At 46.1% G+C, this 12,647-nt stretch overlaps 1 long non-coding RNA gene across 1 annotated transcript in view; it reads left to right on the top strand.

Annotated features, from left to right (window-relative positions):
• Positions 1 to 11,338, top strand: part of LOC308482837 — a 107,480-nt gene extending 96,142 nt beyond the window's left edge. The window contains exons 3-4 of the long non-coding RNA XR_013989446.1: positions 1,650 to 1,726; positions 11,208 to 11,338. This is a non-coding gene — a long non-coding RNA (uncharacterized lncRNA). The remainder of the gene's footprint in view (positions 1 to 1,649; positions 1,727 to 11,207) is intronic.
• The last annotated feature ends 1,309 nt before the right edge of the window (positions 11,339 to 12,647 follow it).

Raw genomic sequence — 12,647 nt, 5'->3', positions numbered from 1 at the left:
CTGCAAAATCAGCTTTTGTGTGTGGTTGTTTTTGAAGGGCTCCTTGGAGGTTCTCTTAGGTGGACTTGGGCTCAGGACTTGACACTCAGGTGCCTACAGAACTGGACAGTGGGGCTGCTTGGGGGAGAAGGAAGGTTGAAAGTCTGCATAGAAAGAGGATTCCAGAAGACTGAGAGCCTAAGAAATAGGTAGTCAGAGCAGAGGCATGGTGGCTGGAGAGAAAGTGTACCATAGTTTTAATATTGGCAAGGCTTGTTAGTGCCGATGGGAGTTGCGGTTTGGCAACATCTAGAGGGCCAAAGTTTCCTCACCCCTGCCGTATAGGCATTGACATGGGAAGTGATAGAAGCCCAGAGGGAAACCTGAGCAGAGGGTTGAGGGAATATGGGAGCAGGAGAAAAAATCAAAGAGATGGGGTGGAGAAAGGTCACACCAGACCTAACTTGAACAACAGCAGCTGCAGGCTATTGGAAGTGGCTCAGCAAAGAAGGTTGTGTACAGACCATACATTTAGAGCACATGACACCCCCCCCACAATGAATCCTGGGAACTGTAGTTTGAGCCTCATAGAGCTACAGTTCCCAGCGCCCTTAACATACTAAAGTTCCCAGAATTCTTTTTTTTGTAATAATTTTTATTAATTTTCAATACAAACATACATGTAATACCATATCAAAGTTTTTCACAAATTTTCTCTTTTGTACTTCCTTCAGCTTCTCTGCCAATCATCCATATTTAATTTTTCTTTAATTTCGCATTTCCTAAATTTAATATTGCCTTTTAATATACCCTTCCAATCTTATTTTCTTTTTTACAATACTCCTCGAACTTTCACAGAGCTTCTTGAAATGCCACTAGCGTTATTCTTTCATCACATATACATTCCAGATAATCTACAAATTTTCCCCAGTCCTCGATGAACTTTTGGTCTCGTAGATATCTAATCTTCCCTGTTAGTTAAAGTTCCCAGAATTCTTGGAGGAGGGGGGATGTGCTTTAAATGTATGCTGTGTACACAGCCAATATCTGGCTGAGGAAGCAGTATCAAAACAAAGAAGAGAGTAATGGTTGGGTGGAATTTCACATGTTGGCAATTTTCTGAGTTGTAAAATGGGATAGAATTATTCAATCGAACCAGCCGGTCACAGGATGCGGGTAACAATCTATCCTTGTTTATGTCATCCTGCCCCCTGGTGGGCACAGTAGCAAATGACCACTTTGGCAAAGCTGGAATTTTGACATTGAAAAAAAACCCCAAATCTGTTTTAAAAGGGTTAAGGGGGGAAATGGTAAAGTAGCAATGAAGTATAAACCTCCAGAATGGATTAGAGTGAGCAATGATGGGCTAGAGAGAGAGAAAAGTTTAAAGATAAGTGGAATCCCTTAACTGAATTTATGTGGAATAAATATAACATAACTGTTGATGGGTATAATAGCTTTTCTAGGTGGGGAAGTATTAATATATGCATATCAAAAGGTATTGCATGTGTGTATTTAATAACTTCTTGTAACCACTGCATATCTTTGAGATTTAACAGTTTTTTTAAAAAAATAAAAATAAAAAGCAAAGCCCAAATAAATAAATAAATAAATAGATAAATAGAAAATCTTTACAGTGCAATGATCTAATGCATTCTTACTCCCCTTAGGCATGCTCAGGTGGGCTTGTGGATGGACACCCCTCATGTGAAGGTGCCGTTTTGCATGAACCAGCACCGAAGGCTGAGTGAGTATGATTGTCTACATGACCATGAATAACTTTCCTGATTGTAAGATGCTTTGCGCAGCGGGGGAAAGCATGGACAGAAATTAAATGAAGCTAAAACTCAGCTTCCATCCTAGCTTTGATCAGTTTTAAATGTTCACATAGAATTAAAAACACATGATCTTTCTCCCTTTTCCCTTCCCCCCACCGCGCCGCCACACTCTACTTTCCAGGATAATTTCCCCTCAAAGACAAACGCTGATGCTCTCAGCCAACCTGATACAACTGTTCCCCCTACTGGCGAAAGATAGCATTGCATCGGGCACACAGAACTTTGCTGCACGGAAAGTGCTTTAAGCACATTACCCCTGCTGTAAGCTACATGTAAAGATTGCCAACTGGCTTCCCACCCAGTGCTTTAGGGAAGGGCCATAGCTCAGTGCTCATGCAAAAGACCCCAGGTTCAAGCCCCAGCCCAGCATCTCCAGGTAGGGGTGGGAGGGAGACCCCCTTCTGATATCCTGGAGAGCTGCTGCCAGCCAGTGTAGGTGTTACTGAGCTAGACGGACCAATGGTCTGACTCAGTATAAGGCAGTGAGCATCCTGTGTTCTAAACAGAAGCCCTTGTGTTAGCACAGTGGTCAGCTTTCTTCTCCGGAATTTCACTTGGCACGCCAACCAGCCGTTCGGCCTCTTGCTTGGAAGGGGCTTTGTCAAAATCTGAGCCAGAGGCTGCGGGGAATGGGAAGTGCTGAGGGATCCTTGGGTGGGGGGGGGGAGGAACAAGCCCTCAATGGCTCCCTAACATCCCCCCCACCCCGCGCTTCCTTGTACTCAATCCTCATTAGCGCGAAACCCCACTTCAATTAACACAGGGCTTCCAAGGCTCCTCCTCCCCTTTTGTCTTTCCCGTAATTGGACTGGTCCCGCTGCTTTAAGTAGGCAGCTTACATGTCCCGAGGTACCCTGAGAAAAGCTGGGCATGGCACGGAACGGTCCCTGTCCCCACTTGGTGGATCTTGCAAGTGGGGAGGGCAAATGACAACATAATTGGAACCTCTTCTTTTGTGATGCAGACATCCCCCCCCCCCCCCAGTGCCCATTCATGGGTTGAGGGAGGAGAGAGGGTGACAGATGGGGACAGGATGGTATGGCATCAATGGGGCATGTCCAAAAGCCTTTTCATTGATCTCGCTGCCAGTCTGAACCTCTCCTACCCCCCCTCACTTCCCAGCTTTCTATCTGTTGACATCCAAACTCCCACCGGGCCAGTGAGTCATATTCTTTACCTCTTTTGTGCCACGGGACTCGCAATAAGTTTAACATGTGAACATAAGAACAGCCTTGGTGGATCAAGCCATTGACCCATCTAGCCCTATATCCTGTTCTCGCAGTGACTAACCTGTAAGCAAGACCTGAGCACAACCTTTTCTTACCTGTTTTCAGCAACACATCCAGAAGTATTGCTGCCTCCCAACTGTGGAGGCAAAGCATAGTCATTGTGGCTAGTAGCCATCAGTAGCATTTACTTCCATAAACTTTCTTTTTTTAAATACATTTTTAGTGGTTTTTTAACATATCATTTCCAACAATCATTTAACATAAATTCTTATCTTATACAATATTTTAGACTTCCATCAACAACCTCTGAAGATTTTCCGTTCCATATCACTTATTCTGCATTTCTTAATTTCTCTATTACTTTTAATTATCATTAACTAATAATTCTCTTCATAATTCTCTTTGCAATATTTCACATAATCCTCCTTACAGAACATCTTGCAGTCCTACTAGCGTAATCTGTTTATTACAATTGCTTTTTAGATAGTTCAAATATTTACTCCAGTCTTCTAAGAATCTCTGGTCCCGCAGGTTTCGAATCCTTCCTGTTAATTTGTCTAATTCTGCATAGTCCATTAATTTCATTTGCCACTCTTCTTTTGTCGTTAATTCTTGTTTCCATTTCTGTGCCAGTAATATTCTTGCTGCCGTTATTGCATATAAAAACAATTTACAATCGTGTCTGTTAATGTCCTCCCCTACAATGCCCAGTAAAAATGTTTCTGGTTTTTAATATACTTCCATAAACTTTCTAATCCTCTTTGGGAGCCATCCAAGCCAATGGCCATCCCTGTCTCCTGTGGGAGTGAGTTCCATAGTTGAACTGCATGAGAAGAAGTGCTTCCTTTTATCAGTCCTGACTCTTCCCCAACAATGGATGCCCAAGAGTGTGTGCATGTTTTGTGGGTGCAGTGATGTTGATGGTGGGGATCCCACAACCAGAGTGTCCCATAGAGGTTGCCTTCCACAAAGCATTCAGAGTGGCTCGCTTCCCCTTGTAGGTGGGGGTGGGTGGGGATTTGATTCAATTTGCCTTTCAATGCAAATCATACAAGAGGAGAACTTGAAACATCCATCCTTCAAAAGGCGCACTTCTTTGTCTTCTTGGTTTCTGAGACAAAAACTTTAAGAAAGTTTAAGAAAGAATGGGAAAAATTTATAATTTAGTTAGGAGACAACTGTAAGCAGATGAAAACATTAGCAGGATTTTAACCCCACTTGTAATGTAACAAATACAGTCATACCTCGGGTTGAATGTGCTTTGGGTTGAGCGCGTTCGAGTTGCGCTCCACGGCAACCCGGAAGTAACGCAGCACATTACTTCCGGGTTTCGCCGCTTGCGCAGGCACAGACACTCAAAATGACGTCATGTGCAAGTGCAGAAGTGGTGAAAAACGACACACACGTGCGCAGATGTGCCATCGCTAGTTACGTTTGCTTCTAGATGCTAACGGGGCTCCGGAACGGATCCCATTCATATCTAGAGGTACCACTGTAATATAATAATAATAATAATAATAATAATAATAATAATAATAAATTTTATTTATATTCCGCCCTCCCCAGCCAAAGCCGGGCTCAGGGCGGCTAACAACACTAAAATAGTGTACTATGGACAATACGGGTAGATACAAAATATAGACTATGAAATAATATGCAGTTGGAAATGTTGGCAATAGGACCCATGGAGGGGATGGGGGGAAGTCTCGAGATTCAGAGAAATCTCTTTTTATGGATATCTATTTGGTATTGTAATAAATTTACATTTGTAAAATCAAATAAAAATTATTTCAAAAGTCGCACTTCTTTGGATTTTGGAATGCAGGTCTCCAGCCAAGCGATGTGTACAAAAACATATACACTGGGACAAAATTTCCATGAAATGTATATGTTCCAGAAAACAACATGCCAGTTTTCGAGAACTGCAGGTGGGGAGAGCTACTGTTGCTCTCGGGTCCTGTTTGCAGGCTTCCCATAGGCATCTGGTTGGCCACTGCAAGAATGGGATGCTGGACGAGGTGGGCCTTTGGACTGATTCAGCAGGGCTCTTCTTAACATTCTTAACCTGGAGTGCTGCTGGTGATCAGCGCAGACAATACTGAGTTAGAGAGGCTAAGAGTCTGATGCAGTATAAGATGGTTTCCAACATTCCCTAGGAAAGATAGTTCCTTAGATAGCCTTAATAGGCAAATTAGCCTGCCTGGTAAAGGTGTCTTCCTGGGTTCTATATCAGCCATGCTTAACAGAGACTTCCAGATTTTATTGAGCTGCTGCTGCTACCATCAGTCCCAACCACCAGTGGCGTAGCGTGGGTTGTCAGCACCCGGGGCAAGGCAAGTAATTTGCGCCCCCTAACCCATGGATTTGCGCCCCCTAACCTGTGGATTTGCGCCCCCTAACCCATGGATTTGCCCTAACCCCAGATGTTGCGCCCGGTGTGGCCGGCCCCCCCTGCACCCCCCATGCTACGCCACTGGGTTGGCCAGTTGGTGTTAAAAAAGATAGAACTTTTTTTATGTATGCTACAACAGCAGCAAGAATACTCATTGCAAAGTATTGGAAGACGCAAGATTTACCCACTCTGGAAGAATGGCAGATGAAGTTGATTGACTGCATGGGATTGGCAGAAATGACTGGCAGAATCCGCAACCAGGGAGAAGAGTCGGCAGAAGAAGATTGGAAGAAATTTAAGGACTATTTACAGAAATACTGCAATATTAAGGAATGTTGAATGATGTTGGATTGAAATTACGTTAAGTGGTTTCTAGCTGTAATGGTATAAAAGGTTATGAAAAAATGGTTTTTTAAAGTAAAAGTTTAAGTTTCAAGAACTTGGATAGAAAATAAGGTGTTATTTAGCGGTAATGCTATGAGATAAGGATTTGCTGAACAAATAATTTGAACTAGAAAACAAGAAGGGGAGGTATGAGGAGGTCAGGGAAATATGTTATTGAAAAATAAGTTGTGAATTTTATGTGTTTTTAATATATATTTTTTCTATTTTTTGCATTTTTCTCTTTGTATAAAATTGAAAACTTTAATAAATATCTTATTTTAAAAAAAGGAATTTATTAAATTTATTATTTGTGGAGCCCCCGCGGGCCGAGGCAGCCAAAGCCCCCTCCCCTTGGGCGCCCGACGGAGGAAGGAACCATGGCCCGCCGGGCGGCCAGCGGCCTCTCTCCCGGTGCTGGGGGCGCACGGCGGCGGCGGCAGCGGCGGCTTCTCCTCCTCCTCCTCCTCCTCCTCCTCCTCGGGACTCGCTTCTCCGGAGGCTGCCCCAAGGTGAGCCCGAGCCTTTCTCCCTGCTCCGCGTCTGGCTGCCTTGCTCTGCCGCGGGGGCGACAGGGTGTGTGTGTGTTGTGCGTTGCGTTCTGCCTCCCGGGGCGGGAGGGAGCATCCCGGAGCCGCCTCCCCCTCCTCCTCCTGCGCGGGGCATGTGCCAGAGGAGGCTCCCCGGGAAATGGCCCTGGGCGCTGGGGGGTCTGGGCGGCATCCGCGGCGGCGGCGCTGAGCGAGGCGAGGAGGAGAAGCTGCCGGCGGGCGAGGGATGCGCGGGCTGAGCGAGGGGCGTTCCCCTTCCCTCTGGACTCGCGCCCCCCCCAGAAGTTGCGCCCGGTGCGGCCGGCACCCCTGGCACCCCCCACGCTACGCCACTGCCAACCACCCTGGTCAGGGGTGAAGGGGGAGGGCAGAGAGGTCTTAAGCTTGGGATTTCTCACCAACAGCACAACACTTCTGGCCAGCCTTGATTCTGTTTGCTATGACAACCGGTTAAAACGACTGCAAAAGCAATAGAGCTTGCACATCCTGCCGTCAGCCCCCTGTACAGAACCCTCAGTGTTCTCAGGTCAAATCCAGAGAAACTTGAATAAATCTTGAGTTCATTAAACTGCAAGTGCTTTTAAGCTGTTGTGACCTGGTCATCTGGAGGCTAGAAAGATTTGGAGCAATAACATGTCTCGGGTGCAGTTGGGCGAGGCAGATCAGGTTGACCCGTTGGGGCCAAATTAGCACGTGCTGTTGCAAAAAATAAAATAAAAAACACAGTCCAGAGGCCATAAATCTTCTGCAAAGCAACAAAGGGTGAGAAAGAAATGACAAAGAGAGCATCTGGTCCGAGAGCTGCTGGAAGGGTGTTTTCGGAGGAGGAAAAGCGGGCAGGCGGCACCCGTCCGAAAGCCGGACAAAGCTGCTTAGCTGATGCCTCCTCTGCTAAATGACTCCTCAGCTTTTAAAGTGCCCAGCTGGGTGACTTGGGAACAGCCCCAGCCACCCAAAAAACAAAGGCAAGTAAGTTAATTTGTACAAAAGGAGCTGGGTCTTTAAAAGGCTGTGTGGTGGTCCTGAGAGCTTGGTAGAATCCTATATATAGTACTTCAGGCTGCAGGTGTCAGATGACCATTTTCTGAATGTGAAAAAACCCGCTGTCAGTAGAAAATCAGCACCCAAGGAAAAAAATTTCCCTGCTGTGCTAGTTTTCTACTTGCATGTAGTTCATAAGTGTATGAGTGTATGCATAAGATTGTAAAAAGAGCCAGCATCCTTTACAGTCAACCAGATGCCTCCTAGGAAGCTCCTAGGAAGCTCCTGAGTACAAAAGAAAACTCTCTGCTTGCGTATGAACATAAGATCCAGGAGGCTATTATGTTCTTCGTTTGTTAAAGGTGCTGCTTTGTGAGAGGTAAACTACAGTTCTCATAATTCTTGCAGCAGAGGGAGCCGTGTTCTTTAAGCCTATGGTATGGAGATGTGACTGTACAACTTCTTGCTGCAGCAGCAACTGAGGATGCTACAATGTCATGTGTGTGCAGTGGGTATCCCTATATCCTCTCCTCCTGCCTCTCTTCATCAGCTACTGAATGTATCAGGTCATATATTCTGGAAGCCCTTTGCAGGGGAGGGGGGAGATTCCAGATGGTGTCAGTTCCACCTCCACCTCTCCAGCCCTGTTGGGAGCACATGGGAGGCAGCTGGAAACAGAAGAGAAGCAGCCGCCTTCAATACTGTATCTTGCCAAGGACCACAGCAGGAAGCATGCCTGGACTGGGCCTGTTTCCCTGGAAACTGCAGTGTGGGGAACACAATGAGGACTGGATGCTTTTTTTAAAAAACACAACAACAACCCACCCCCTTTTTATAACCTCAGGGGAGCCAGGGTGGGTTAAGGTTTGCCCTTCTCGGACAGCCAAATGCTATTGTGTTTTTATGACAGTGGAACGTAGCAAGGTTGGGTTTCTTCGCAGCTGCCGGAGTGACTTATAGGGCTGCCCAGGGCGAGGCTGAGATTTAGGGGGGGGGGGGTTGCTCCGAGTTGCAATTCTCATAAGGAATTCCCTCCCCTGGTTTCGAATTTGATGAGGAGATCTAAGGGCACCAAGTGAGGCTTTGAGGCAAAGCAGCTCAAAGCAGTTGTGGTGTGTGGGGGGGGGTATATTTTGAGCCCCCACCCCTAGAACGGAGCCCTACAACCTGTTCTTGAGGCTTTTAGAAAGGGACATGGCTTAGTGTCAGAGCTCCTGCTTTTCATGCAGATAGTCCCAGGTTCAATCCCTCCATGTAGGGCTGGAATAGACCCCTGCCTGAAATCCTGGAGAGCCGTTACCGGTCAGTGTAGACAACATTGAGCTAGATTATCATTATTCTACACCACTGAAGGCTCAGTGATAAGAGCACATGCACAAGGCCCCAGGTTTAGTCTCCAGCATCTCCAGGTAGGACTGGGAATGTCCTCTGCCTGAAACACTGGGGGGCTTCTCTTAGTCAGCATAGCCCATGCTGAGCTAGATGGATCAGTTGCCCGACACGGTACCAGGCAGCTTCCTATCTTCCTGTCCCACTGTTGGCCCTGCCAAGTTTCTGAGGCCCCATCGGCTGCTCAAGGATGCCAGATGTTGACACCAGCCCAGCCCAGGGCTCTCTCGCCAAGGCAGTGTGACCAAGTGGCAGCATCAACCATTATTCCAGATCAGGGTTTCCCAACCTTGGGTCTCTAGCTGTTTTTGGACTACAGCTCCCATCAACCCTAGCTAGCAGGACCAGTGGTCAGGGATGATGGGAACTGTAGTCCAATAACAGCTGGAGACCCAAGGTTGGGAAACTCTGTTCTAGATAGTGCAATAGGGCATCTCAGAGAACCTCAGGAGGCTGCATCGGTGCAGTCGCAGCATGAGGCCTGAGATGTGTCCTCTGCAGGTAGAAAAAACGCCTCCCCCCAAAAATAAATAAATAAATCTTTCTCTGAAGGCAACAACCCTGAGCTGGAATTGTCTCTCTATGAGGTCTCATACCCACCTAATCTGAAGATGCAGCAATTGGGGAGCTTGCCAGAGTCTCTAGGTGTGGCCTCTACAGTGATGTAATTAGGTGAGGCTGGGTGATGTTGCTGGGTTGCCAACTCCAGAAAGTGAAAAATCTGATATGTGGGGTGGACTTTGGAGCAGAGCCCAGCAGTAAAGGGGCAGAGCTAGGAATGTAGAGAAATACAGGGCATTTTCTCCTCCTCCTCCTCCTCCCCCCCCTTTTTTAAAGGAATTGCTTCTAATTGTCCCCCTCTAGTGGGGTTGCTGGTGTTGGAGACAGAATGCCTCTGTACCAGTTGCTGGAAATCACAAGTGGGGAGAGTTGCCATTGACCTCAAGCCCTGTTCGTGGCATTTCTGGAGCCTTCAGTTTGGATACTTTGAGAACAGGATGCTGGACTAGATGGGCCTCTGCCTATGATGACATACTCTTCTTGATTTGACATGTTATTGACACAATAACGGTGCATTAGCAGTGGAATAACTTGCTTTAGATGCTTGCCCAATGCCACCGTGCTATTCCTGTCTAAAGGGGCTACAGAGCAACAAAAGTGGGACAAGGACCAGAACCTTCATGGGTTAAAAAAATACAGTGGTACCTCGGGTTACATGCGTTTCAGGTTACATACGCTTCAGGTTACAGACTCTGCTAACTCAGAAATAGTACCTTGGGTTAAGAACTTTGCTTCAGGATGAGAACAGAAATCGCACGGTGGCGGCGGCGCAACAGCACCGGGAGGCCACATTAGCTAATGTGGCGCTTCACATTAAGAACAGTTTCAGGTTAAGAACAGACCTCCAGAACGAATTAAGTACGTAACCAGAGCTACCACTGTATATATATATATGGGGATTCAACTGGAAGTTACTGATTGGAAATGTAGCACCGTGACTGCCCTGAAACTTTTGCAGGCACATACAGTACTGAAAGCAGGATCACATGTGAGACCACCTTGATGGCATCATAAACACAAAATATTATGAATGCAAGAAGAAGAAGAAGAAGAAGAAGAAGAAGAAGAAGAAGAAGAAGAAGAAGAAGCTACTGCAGGGTCTCTTTCATACTTCCCAGTGTGTTTCTCTATCACTTGCCTTACATAAGAAAGTTCAGTATTTGGGAGTTTGTGGGCTTGTTGCGCAAGACCTCCCAATCAGTGATTACTGGGTAACCTGAATCTACTGGTATGTGATTGAATCTTTCGTGGAAATAACCAGAGATTGGAAGTATCTTAGGAATGATATTGCTGTGGGATTCTTCCACAGTTTGAACAGATGTATCTGGGCTCAGGAGGGAGGAGAAATTTGTTTCAGTTAGGATTTTAATACGAACCTACCTAATTCACACTTCCTGAGACAATGTGCAAATAGAAATGCAGTTTTCATGAGAAATTCACTCTTCTACATTTGTGCTGCTGTTCTCCAACCAAATAATGGGGCCAGAAATGTGTATATTAAGGGAAAGTGTGTGTAAAAAAGAACATATAAAATGCATTGTATTCGGGGGAAACTGCCTGCAAAAATGTGTGTATGGTGATGAATTTTCACAAAGACCTATTTTAGAAATCGCAAACTGATGTGTATATGTAGAGAACTGAACTTAAGACTGGTAAAACGAGAAATTGAAACGGACGGCGTTCTCCATCCCTAGCTCCAAACCCCTCTCTCTCCTCCCCCACCCCCATTTATATCTCCCCAATGTGGTTTCCAGATGTTGCACAGCCTTCCAAATAGGTCTTGCCAGCATGCTGGCGACAGGCCTCTTGCCTTGTAAACCATGCCTTGTCTTTATCAAGAGGGGACTAAAGCAGAAAGCCAAACCTTTCTAAAGAGAGTGTCCCCTCTGCCTTTTTTTCCATCCAGAAGCACCCACCCACAGAGGACTTTGGCATGACCTAGAAACAAAGAGCCAACTGTGTATACCGTGTTGAGGTCAGTGACCTACCTTATTGTCCATGGGTTGGGGGGGTCACGCGCTCCACCTTTTGACAGACTTTCCCGTTGTCCACGTTCAAAAGGGAAGAAAAGAGGTAGAGTTTGCAGCGACAACAGGGGTCAGGACCTGACCTATTGTGTCTTCCCAAAAGGAGAAACAAAAGGCTCAGATGGGGTGCTCCAGTGAAACTCAGCTCCGTGAGTGATGGGGGTCCCCACCCTTCTGTCCAATTTTGGAACGACAAATGTCAGCCCTGACCTCGGAGGTTTGCGAAAACAACCTCTCTTTGGCCAGGACATGCTTTTCGCTTTTGTCCCTCAGAAGAAGATGAACCTCGGAGGTGTTTATGGAAGGCTTAGCTGGGCATAACTCAACAGAATCAGAAAGAGGCCAAACAGTGCCACGGAAGGGAACACCAGAAGTGGAAGCAAGCGGTGTGGGCAAACAGAAATTCAGCAGACTTTTTTCTTTTCTTTTGCCAGGGAAGAATTGGCAACTATGAGTTCTGTAAACCCGGTTCAAAACCAGAACAAAACTTTCTTTCATCTTCAGAGCCGGAGTGGATAACCTTTTCCACCCTGAGGGCCGCATTCCCTCTTGCACGATCTTCTGGGTGGGGCTGGAGGCAGAAGTGGGTGGAGAAATGGATGCAGCTCTCACCTTTGTTACAGTAGGCTACATTCCAGCCATGCAGCACATACACTCAAATACATACCCCGCTCCTTCCTCCATCTAGACAAGCAATAGACATTATCTATTGGTCATTCTAGTCAGGCAAAACCCATGTTGACAGCATGGAGCAGGGCTGGTGAGAAGGCACTGCTCCAACTTCCATGTGACAGCCATCTTGATATTTGAAGATGGCTATCATATCTCCTCTTGGTCTTCTCTTGGCTAAACATATCCAGCTCTGTCAACCATTTCTCATAAGGCTTGGTTTCCAGACCCTTGATCATCTTGGTCGCCCTTCTCTGCACACATTCCAACTTATCAATACCCTTCCAAAATTTTCGTGCCCAGAACTGGACACAGTGTGATCTGACCAAGTCAAAATAGAGAGGTACTATTACTTCCCTTAATTGGGACACTATACTTCTGATGATGCAGCGTAAAATAGCATTCACTCTTTTTGCTGCTGCATCACACTCTTGACCCATGTTAAGCTTGTGCTCTACTAAGACATCTAGATATTTTTCACATGTACTACTGGCAAGCCTGATGTCCCCCATCTTATAATTGTGTAGCTGGCTATTCCTGCCTAGAACCTTACATTTGTCCCTATTGAAATTCATTTTATTAGTCTTATTGAGCTCTAACATGTTCCTGATTTCTGGATTGCTCCACAAACCTGCCTCCCAGGTTCATTC

This window comes from Podarcis pityusensis (assembly GCF_964106645.2).
Source record: "Podarcis pityusensis genome assembly, chromosome: 8".
NCBI lineage: Eukaryota > Metazoa > Chordata > Lepidosauria > Squamata > Lacertidae > Podarcis > Podarcis pityusensis.
Note: the sequence above shows the minus strand (reverse complement) of the source record. Positions and strands in the feature narration are given on the sequence as shown.